Raw genomic sequence first — 9214 nt, 5'->3', positions numbered from 1 at the left:
TTTGAGTGAGAAGGTGGGGAAGTGTCAAATGTTAAGGGGAGAAAATGGCAGTTAAAAAAACCAAAAAGCCAAGAACATCCAGGTAGCAAGAGGAAGATGCCAGATGCTGATGGCTCCCTTGACTCCTAGCCTGGGCCCAAGCTTCCTCGGGTAAGACTAGAGGGGGACTTGTGTCTGAAGGCGGTTCTCACAGCCTGGCTCACCTGTGAGACGTGCCCAGGAGGCTCACGGGTTTGGATGTTTGGTCTCAGGAGGAGGGGGGCCTACCTAGAGGAAATGATTGGTCGCTGAGAGGGTTGGTAAGGGAAAGGGGGCTGGGCAGTGAGATTTACAGTATAAATACACTTCCAGCCCTCTCAATTAGCGCTCTCTCTCCCCCGCCCCCCACCCCCTCCCTCCTTCCCTCAGATATGGAAGACGTCGTGCACCAAAGTGCACTACCTCAGAGAGCATCCCAGGCACATCACACTTCCCGTCACAAAACTGTCAGCTGATTCAGGTCCATCTTCCCCTAAGAAGCTTCTTCTCACAGAGATGAGTGAAGAAAGGGATACAATTACCAAGCAGGCCAGGCCAGTTCGTTTCCTCCCTCTCAGGCACATAGAGCATTACCCCACCCTCCAGCCGGGCTCTGTACGCAACCCTAATGTGGTCTTCGGGGAACTCCTGTCCATAACGTTGGCCTACTGTCACATGCACTGCAATACCCAGGAGACTTGATGTCAATGCCAGTCCAGCCTCAGACTCGCCTGCCTTCATTGCTCCTATGTGGTTGGCTTTGCCGTCCCTTTCCACCCGGGGACCAGGGCAGGGATACAGAGGAGGGAGTCTGCCCCCTTCTCTTTGACCTCACTGGAACACTCAGCCAGGTTCCTGACCTCTTCTACTTAGCTCCTGGGACTGTGTGCTTTTTTTTTTTTTTTTTTTTTTTCATTCTCTTGTCACCAATTCAGTCTGGCCACTTTAGGATTCTCTTTAGCTAGAACTGCCATGGACACACCCTGCTTTACACTTTTGCCCCAGGGGGCTGTAGACTCAAATTGGAGCTCTCTAGTCACCTGAACGCTCCCTTAGGGGCTCCAACCATTAAATCTCAAACCCTGAGGCTAATGGCCAGAGGTGCCTATTTAACATATCAAAGCAAAGCAGTCCGGGTCGTCAAGTTCTCCCAGAATCCCTCAGTCCCTATCCGTTACAGGGTGTGGCTGATATACCCTGCTACCTTAAACTTCTCAGCAGGGTCTGCGCTGCTCTTCCCCCACAGCTGCCCTTCCTTATATAATCCAGCTCTTTAGCTAAGACTCTCTTTCAGTCTCCTGGCCCTAGCTGCAGCTCTTGGTCAGTGGCTCCTCTTGCCTTCATGGCTCAGGGTCATGTGTACTCTGAAGTCTCTCAGATGTGTTCTCAATTCATGCCTCAGGGTCATGTGTACTCTGAAATCTCCCAGATCTGTCTGCCTCTGGTTATGCTCTCCCTTTTAAACACTACACCTCCTCCACCTTACCTTTCCTTTTTCTTTTTTTTTTTTACTCAATACTCTACGTAAATATCTGGAGCGACTCACAAGCCCCTGCCTACCATCTAGGAAACCACTGGCCCGTTCTTTGATCTCGGAATTTTCAGGGTGTTGCTTCCTTCACAGGTGATTGCCAGTGTTGTAAGTCACCATAATCCCTTACTCCTTTGGACTAAAGAGTGTGGGCTGGAGGGATGGCTCAGCAGTTCCTATAGCCGTTCTTACAGAAGACCCAGGTTCAGTTCCCAGCACCATCACAGCCTACAGCCCACCTGTAAGGGGATCTGACCCACCTATTCTGGTGTCTGAGGGCATCAGGCATACATGTACCATCTATCTACATACATGCAGAAACTCATTTATCCACAAACAATAAAAATAAATCAATCTTCCAAAAAAACAGGATAGTTATAACCCTAACCCAACACAATGGTTTGAAAACTGGCACCCATTATGTGTTTGTTGGATGAATAAATAATAAGATAGGAATGGTGGGGCTGGAGAGATGGCTTAGCGATTAAGAGTGCCGACTGCTCTTCCAAAGGTCTTGAGCTCAAATCCCAGCAACCACATGATGGCTCACAACCATCCATAATGAGATCTGATGCTCTCTTCTGGAGTGTCTGAAGATAGCTACAGTGTACTTACATATAATAAATAAATAAATCTTTAAAAAAAAAAGACAGGAATGGTGAGTGTTTGACTCAAGCCTGACTCTAGTCAAGATGGTTGTCTTAGGGTCTTACTGCTGTGAATAGACACCATGACCAAAGCAACTCTTATAAAGGGAAACGTTTAATTGGGGCTGGCTTCCAGGTTCAGAGGTTCAGTCCATTGTCATCAAGGTGGGAACATGGCAGCGTCTTTCAGGCATGATGGAGGGGAAGAGAGAGTTGTACTTTTTGTTCTGAAGGCAAACACAAGACTGACTCCCACGTGGCTATGAGGAAGGTCTCCAAGCCCACCCCCAGAGTGACACTTCGGTCAACAAGGCCACACCCACCCCAAGGCCACACCTCCTAAAAGTGCCACTCCCTGGGCCAAACATATTCAAACCACCAGGGTGGTCTTGCATTTTAAGTTCTGTGCTATATGTATAGACTGAGGCTCATTCCAGGAATCTAGGGGGAGATTGTGGAGCCTGGAAGATGTAAACAGGCCATACTGACATGAACTCCTCATTCTTTAGCTGGTGAACTGGTCTTCACCAACCCTCTCCTAGAGCACATTGAAAACAATGGTGGCTGAGAACGCCTATCAAAATAAAAGTTTTGCCCATCCTCCATACATTCTTTTTTTTTTTTTTGTACATTCTTTTTTTTGTTTTGTTTTGGTTTGGTTTTTTGAGACAGGGTTTCTCTGTGTAGCCCTGGCTATCCTGGAACTCACACTGTAGACCAGGCTGGCCTTGAACTCAGCCATCTATTTGTAAAGTTTCCCTGGTTTCTCTCTCTTCCAGCTTTACTATTAACTACCCTCGTGCCTGCCAACCCATTGTGATTTTGACATCTGCCCTTGACTTAGACCAGGTTTATTCGCTCATTTATTATCTCATTGTTGTCTCTGAGTTCACGAAGATATAATTTACAGCGTCTGGCCACAGCAGATGAGCAGGCCTATCGACTACTTTACCTGCTGTGGGGCAGAGAGAGGGGAGCAGGTGGGCAAAGTGGCACAACCGTTAGGATCCAAAAAATAGATTATAGCTGGAAACTCCCGTCTTGATTTGGCCCAGGGGCCACGGGTATATTTGGCTGGCCCCTGACTGACATAATTATTATTGCCAGAAATTAATTTTAGCAAGAACTTGAAAGGAGGACATGGGTGATTAAAGTTCTAATAATAACATTTTTTAAAAAGTCTGGGTTAATGAATCTGTAACTCGGGCAAAAAAAAAATAAAATAATAAAAGAGGCTTCGAGTGTTCTGGGACTAGCATGTGGGGCTGAGCTCCGGAAAAATAAAGGATATTTGGCTGTGGAGTCAAGTAGGGCAAGGTTAGATCACATGGCTCGAGAAAGCCTAGGGAAAGGCGCTAACGCTTACTTTACAGTGGGATTGCATCTGTAATTGAAAATGTGTATGAAGTAAAACTTCACAAAGCAAGATATACGAGTGTGTGTGTGTGTGTGTGTGTGTGTAACCAGAAAAAAAAAAACAAAAACAAGAAAAAGCAAGTGTCAGTCTTTGGAGTCCACCTTGACACAGTGTCTCTCTGTTGTGTATCACTGACCAGCGCATGCCAAGCTAACCTGCCAGGGAGCTTCCCGAGGTACTCCTACCGCCATCTTCCACCTCTCTGTGGGAGAGTTTGAACTATGGACACTATGACCAGCCTTACACGGGTTCTTAGGATTCAAACTCAGTTCCTCCCGTTTGTAGTCTTCCCAGTGAGGCATCTCTCTAGTTCAGCAAACAATGTTTTAAATTCACTCTAAGTATGTGTGTGAGAGAGACGGTCCACTAGCTCCTTTGGAAGAGGGCTGTGGGCGTGAACAGTCTGCTGGGACCACTTTGGCTCTTCATAGCATTTACTTAGCTTAGGTCAAGGTGCAGTCTGATTGGTGGATGTCCTACTAGTTGTAAAACGGTATCAGTGGAGGGTAGAGAATTTCCTGTCTTTAGCAGGCTTAGGGTTTCACAGATGAATGACTTGCAGATGACTCTGACTAAAGCTCTTTAGATCTTCACAACAATGCATGGGTGTATTCTCCCAACTGCAGATAAGAAAGCAGGAAGTTCAAGGAGAAAAGCCGATCTTTCACATTCCACAGAGCAAGAGCCTCTCCTAGTTTGTCAACATCTGATTTCACCCTCCGAGCTAGCCCTCATTATCCACGGCCTCCCTTTTGGAAAGGGAGGGTTAAGTGTCGCCACCCACGCCTCATTTTAGAAGTTCTCGATTTTCTAAACCCAGGTTTTCTTATCTGATAACTATCTGAAGCTCACCCTTCCAGCCCTACCACTTCAAGAAAAAAAGTTTTAAAAGCTTCAAGAAAAAAAAAAAACTCCCCCAAAGCTTAGGGTGATATCAGCCGAAGTCATAGCGTTGTCTTCAAGCCTTCTCATAGGAAGGAATTGATGTGTGAGATTACACAGGGAAAACAAAACAAAAAAAAAAAAAACAAAAACAAAACCACGATCAAACGAGAGTGGATCATAGAGCAAAGAGCATACAAGAGAGCAAGCTTCCAGGGCTCTGGGGTCATATCTGCATTTCAGGACAAGACCTAGTAAATTCCTGTAGTTCAGCATAGAAGGAATGAAAAGAGGTATCCCTCCTGTTGACGCGGGTGAAATATGGGTTAAAAATGAAACACTGATATTCACAGATGTAAACCTGAGTCTTCGGAAAATCCCATCATGAAGAGCAGCATAATTTCAAGAGGCTTCGTATGTATGTGTGCGTGCGTGCGTGCGTGCGTGCGTGCGTGCGCGTGTGTGTGTGTGTGTGTGTGTGTGTGTATGTGTGTGTGTGTGTCTGAGTATCGAGATTCCCAGAAAGAGATGTGTAACTACAGGCTTTTCCACCCATGTCCCAGTTCCCCAGTAACTGCTCAGAGCCTATATTATTAAATTCCTAGCCATAAGCTAGGCTGGCTCCCCAACTAGTTCCTAACTTCTACTTAACCTGTTTATACTATTCTCTGCCTGCCACATGGCTAGCTACTGCTCCTCAGTTTCGTGTATATCCAACTTCTTCTGGGTGGGGAAAATCTCTTACCCCAGCCTCTTTCCCAGAGTTCTTTGCTCCCTGCTGGATGTCCCGCCTTCTATTCTCCTTTTTTCCTTTAGGCCATAAGCATTTTATTGACAGGTGATACTTCTGCACAGTATGTAGAGATTATCCCTACAGAGCCAAGAAACCTGAATGATTTAGTGGTGTTGTACCTGCATCTGGCATGCACTTAACCACCTTCCAATCTCTAACCCAACCTCTCCAAATAATTCCTTCATGAGACCCAACAGAATGACTATGTCAAGAGAAAGAGAACTTTGAAGCTGCCCATGGCGGTAGCCTGCTCTCTTTCCCAAGAGAGGCAAAGGGAATTTAAAGTAAGCTAGATACCTTGTTTAAGGGCACGAGAGAGGCTATTCACACATTAGAGCCAGAGGCGCCGATGTCTGACTTTTGCCTCTTGCTGTATGATTTCTCTTTGAAATAACCTCACTATCAAAATGCCTGTGGAAGTTGTCACTCGGAGCTGTAGTGTCAGTCACAGAACGAGGCCATTTTATTAGCCCTGCTCAGGAGAACACCTTGCTCTGTCTACAAGGCACTTGATTATTGAGATCCCATGCTGCATGCGTTCAAGGCTCCCTGGTGTGTGTTTTTAAAGGACCCCAGAATAAATATACTGTGAGGCAAGGAGGCCTCTTCCAGTCGACCTCATGAGTAGTTCTCAAGAAAACTCTGACGGTGCTTACCCTCAGAGTGGCACCATCTAGCTTGTTTTTGTTCGCTCAGTGGTCCACTTTGCACAGCTTAGACTTCCACAAGGACAAGGCTATTTGTCTATTGTGTTCAATCCCGAATGCCAGATACAACACTTTCGGGAGAGTCTGGGATGGGGATGGGGGCCTGGGGGGAGGGGGGAGGAGGAGGGGTGCATGATAAGTATCTGATGGCTACAAAATTGGATTTTCGCTAGGCGTGATGGTCTACTTCTAATCCCAGCACTCAGGAGGCAGAGGCAGGCTGATCTCTAGGAGTTTGAGGTCAAGCCTTATCCGCATTGCTAGCCGGGGCTTCACGGTGAGACCCATCTCAAAGAAAAAAAATTTTTTTTCTTAATTGTGATTTCAGGAAGAGGATTCCTGGCCCTGGGTCATCTTTGCCACGATGTCCCAGCTACAGAGACGCTTCTCTTGCCTAGGGCTGTTTCCTTGAGGAACCCAGGGGCATAGGTACAAACCACCACTTCTGCCTCCTGATTTGACTGGCAAAGGCAGTCAACCAAGGCAGCTGGGGTTTGCCCATCTCCTTCTGATGAACTCAAAGCACACAGCCCACAGTGGGGAAGTTCCTTCCTACCATGGTTAGATGTCTTTTACATACCATATAAGACTATTGGGTGACTGGAAGACGCTGGTCCCAATGGCTTACATTAGTTATTTTTCTCATGGCTATGACAAAATACCTGACAAGAGACAACTTCATGAAAGAAGGATTGTCTTGTTTTACGATTTGAGGGGTCTCATTCCGTCACGGTTGGGAAGTTAGGGCAGCGGTATGAGGCAGATGCTCATGCTGTATCCCCAGTCAAGAAGTAAAGAGATGAGTACTGATGTTCCACTCATTTTCTCCAGGGCCACAGCCAATGGCATGATGCTGCCCACATTTAAGATAGATCAAAACAGTCTGGAAACTTCCTCAGAGGCATGCCTGTGGACGTCTGTCTCCTAGGTGACTTTAAGTCCTGTCAAACTGATATGGTTAGCAATCATGAGGTTGCATTACCTGATATCCTCAATAACTTAGTATATGTCCATGCTGTGATGTTTGCACAATGACGATTGCCTAGCAAGGTACATGTCTCTGGATCTATACCCAGCATTAAGCCTCCCTGAACTAGTTCTCTTCCTCCCTGACGGTTAAAATCAGCAGCAAGAAATAAATGAATGGTTGAGCTGGTGGCAGTGGTATACACTTTAATCCCAGCACTCGGGAGGCAGAGGCAAACAGATCCAATGCCCCCTTCCAGCCTCCAAGGGCATCAAGTATGAAGGGCGCTGCAGACATCCATGCCCACAAGACACACACACATAAAATTAAAACAAAATAAAACAACAACAACAGAGAAGAGATGCCTGAAAGGATCTCATTAAGACTACGATATGGTGTTGCACTATAAACCCAGCAGGTGGGTCTCTGCAAGCTTGAGAAGAGCCTGATCATAGAGAGTTCCAGGTCAGCCAGGGCTACAGAGTGAGCTCTTGTGGACAGAAAGGAAGAAAAGCCGAGGGCTGAGAGGAGCTGGCTTGCATAACTATGGGGATGAGAGGAGATGGAATCGCTAAGATTCAGGTAAAGGCAGCCTCAAGCAGCCACCTGGGCTGCCTCTAAGCACCATTCTCCTGCAGGCCTGCTAGATGCCGCCACTGTAGAGGGTCTGTGGCCATGCCTTACATTCTATCTATAACTTCTCCAAGCTGCTAAACTCCCAGCAGGCAATGGAACAATAGGATTAGTGTCCTAAAGCATTGCCTTAAACCCACCCCTCCAAACTCAGAAACACCTGTCCGCCCTCTAAGTCTTCAGATGTACAGATTTCCTCTTGTTTTGGGGGTGGCTGGTAGATCTTTTATCCCAGCTTCCTCTACTGCAAGACACCAAAGTCATTAAAGGATCCGCTCCCCTGAAATCCAAATTCCTATGGCTATGTTCTAGCAATTACTGAGAGGGATTATCAACTTGGCTTAAGAAGGCAGCACTTTAACTAAGTACTAACCGAGGTGTAGCTGGGAAGGAGCGTTCTGGAAATGGTTAAACAACTGGTAGATTATAAATAAAAAAGATTCACCCCCTAATGTGAGGAGGCTTTTTCCAGTCAGTTGGAAGTTCCCAAGAGCAAAACTTCACCCTATGGGCTTGCTCTATGGATTTCAGACTTGCCAGTTCCCATATAAGCCAGATTCCTTAATCATTTATCTATCTATCTATCTATCTATCTATCTATCTATCTATCTATCTATCTATCTTCTATTTATCAATCATCTATCTATAATTATAAAATATATGTATGTGTGTATGAGTATGTAAGTATACATATAGACAATCTTATAGTATAGTTATAGGTAATATATAGATTATATACTATATACAACAAATAAATACACCATGTATAACATATTTTCTGTTTCATGTTCTCCTACCTGATGTAGGTATTAAAATCCTCATTATGAATATTTGCCTATTTCTTCTCTTTACATTTTTTTTTGAAAATGTTATGCTTATGGGTGTTTTGCCTACGTATATGACTGTGCACCATATGCATGCAAGAGACCAGAAGAGGAAAATGGTCCCTTGAGACCGGAGTTACAGTCATGAGCCATGTGGGTGCTGAGAATCAAGCCCAGGTCCTCTGCAAAAGCAGCCAGTGGTCATAGCTACTCAGCCATTGCTCCAATCCTATCTACAGTTCTTCTCTTAGTTTTCATGTAATATTTATTATTTGTGGCACTCATCCTTAGATTGTTACATCTTGATTTTCTTCTCTTATTAGTAGTAGTATCTCCCTTTGTTGCTAATAATCACTCTGTTTCCTTTGTCCAAATATCAATATAAGCACACAAGTACAGTATTGTTTATACTGTGTACTTCTTTTTATCTTTTACTTTCTACTTATTTGTTCCCTATTTAAGTAGCATATAATTGTGTGTTGCATTTTTTATTTAGTCTGATAACTTTTTAATTGTACTGTCAAATCCATTTATTGTTAAAAATTATTTATAGGGTTGGGTTTTATCTGCAATTGTACTATTTATTTTCATATTTATTTCTATGATTTCTGTCCCTGTTACTTTATAATTATAAAATTTGATTTGGGATTAATTGAAGAATTTAAATATTATTTATGATTTTCTATGGTATGTTAAATATAGTTCTCAGCTTTGTTTAACAAGCAAGATATAGCCGGGCGGTGGTGGCGCACGCCTTTAATCCTAGCACTTGGGAGGCGGAGGCAGGCGGATTTC

The 9214-nt window shown here is 44.7% G+C and overlaps 1 long non-coding RNA gene across 5 annotated transcripts in view; it reads left to right on the top strand.

Annotated features, from left to right (window-relative positions):
• The window catches only part of LOC116071564, an 89096-nt gene that overhangs the window by 8838 nt on the left and 71044 nt on the right, over positions 1-9214 (top strand). The window lies entirely within an intron of this gene.

Source organism: Mastomys coucha, unplaced genomic scaffold, assembly GCF_008632895.1.
Source record: "Mastomys coucha isolate ucsf_1 unplaced genomic scaffold, UCSF_Mcou_1 pScaffold1, whole genome shotgun sequence".
In the NCBI taxonomy this organism is placed as follows: Eukaryota; Metazoa; Chordata; class Mammalia; order Rodentia; family Muridae; genus Mastomys; species Mastomys coucha.
This window is presented reverse-complemented; position numbering and strand designations above follow the sequence as displayed.